The sequence below is a fragment of the Mus caroli genome, chromosome 3, assembly GCF_900094665.2.
Source record: "Mus caroli chromosome 3, CAROLI_EIJ_v1.1, whole genome shotgun sequence".
Classification (NCBI taxonomy): Eukaryota; Metazoa; Chordata; class Mammalia; order Rodentia; family Muridae; genus Mus; species Mus caroli.
Genome location: NC_034572.1, coordinates 80,424,710 through 80,426,459, shown reverse-complemented (window position 1 = coordinate 80,426,459; position 1,750 = coordinate 80,424,710). Strand labels below are relative to the sequence as shown.

General features: G+C 44.1%; 1 protein-coding gene across 11 annotated transcripts in view; it reads right to left on the bottom strand.

The window, feature by feature from the left end:
• The window catches only part of Arhgef11 (Rho guanine nucleotide exchange factor 11), a 127,224-nt gene that overhangs the window by 72,295 nt on the left and 53,179 nt on the right, over positions 1-1,750 (bottom strand). The window lies entirely within an intron of this gene.

Genomic DNA, 1,750 nt, shown 5'->3' with positions numbered 1-1,750 from the left:
CCCCAGCTCAGGGAACCCAGAGGAAAAGGAGGCAAAGCCAGAGGGGACAGAGGACACAAGGAGAATATTGCCTTCTAAATCAACTGAGCAAGGTTCAAATAACCAACAAAGACCAAAGCAGCAAGCATAGGGCCTGCCTACATGGTCTGCACCATGTCCTCTTCATATATATTATAGCTTTCAGCTTAGTATTTTTATAGGACTGCTGAACAGGTGAAAGAGTGGCTCTCTGATTCTTGTGCCTGCTCTGGGGGCTCTTCTTCTGTCAGGTTGTCTTGCCTAGCATTCATGTGATGGTTTTATTGTATGTCATCATATTTGTTTTGTTATGTTTGGCTGTTATCTCTTAGAAGCCTGTTTTCTTCCAAAGAGAGACAGAAAGTGGGGTGAGGGTGGGAATATATGTAGTTGGATTGGTATGGAATGATGATGGACCTGGGAGGGCTGGGGAAGGCTGAGTATGATTAAAATGCATTGTATTAAAGAAGAAAAATAAAACTAATATAACTGAAAAACAAAGAAAAATTAATGAGTATATACAGAGGGAGGAGAGATACTCATTTCTAGTATGAGTCGAAATTAAAGCAGCCACTGTGGGGGTGCCAATATGGCTGCTTTAGTTGATAAGAGCTGAACTATCCCCTGGGTCGTCTGTACCTCTTCTAGCATATTCTAAAAGTATGCAAGTCCACAAAGCTTAGAGCTATTTACTCATCCATGTTTATCAAAGAATTACTCAGAATATTCAATTCATGGATGCCGCCTTGATGCTTATCAACAGATGAATAAATAAAGGAAAATATCATCTTAAAAAAAACCAACCCAAATCAGAATTACTCTGGGGTATGCATACATCTCCTCACTCTTGATCCAACACTACATGGGTCTTCCAGCTTTTATTAACAGAGACTCACACTTTTCTTATTTTTTCTTTTTAATTAGCATACAAGGGACTGCAGAGACAGCTCAAGAGTCAATGGTTAAGAGAACACTGCTTTTCCAGAGGATCCAAATTTGATTTCCATCCCCTACATGACAGCTCATGATCGTTTGCAACTCCAGTTCCAGGAGCTCTGACACCATCTTCTGGCTTCTGTTGGCACTACACACACACACACACACACACACACACACACACACACACACACACGCGCAGGGCAATGGGTTATGCATAGACAGCCTGATCTCCAGTTGAGTTTAGGTCTTGAACCCCATGGGGACCCGGTGGGTGGTAATTTCCACCTACATGGGATGGAGGCATTTGATCACATCTCCTGTACCCCGGGCTCCTGTAGAAGTTACCGCCTTCACAGCTCCCACAAGAGAGGCATGTGGCTAGCAGTCCCTTAGACAATGTTCCAAGCTTCTGGCATTCTCGTTAGACTCCGCCCCACAGTTACCTAGCAACAGCAAGATAGCAGCCCACTATAAGAGGGGCTGCTTGGTCCCTCCTCACTCTCTTTAATCTTTCTTACTCTCTAGCTCTCCTCTTTTTCCCTTCCCATCTCTCTCTCTTTAAGCTTTTATCTCTCTTACTCTCTATCCCCCTCCCCTCTTCTCTTCTCTTGGCCATGGCTGGCCTCTCCCACTCTTTCTACCTTCTCTCCTTTCTCCCTGCTTTTCTACAATAAAGCTCTAAAACCATAGACTGTCTGTGATGGTTTGTATATCCTTGGACCAGGGAGTGGCACCATCTGAAGGTGTGGCCTTGTTGGAATAGGTGTGACCTGGTTGGAATGGGTGTGTCACT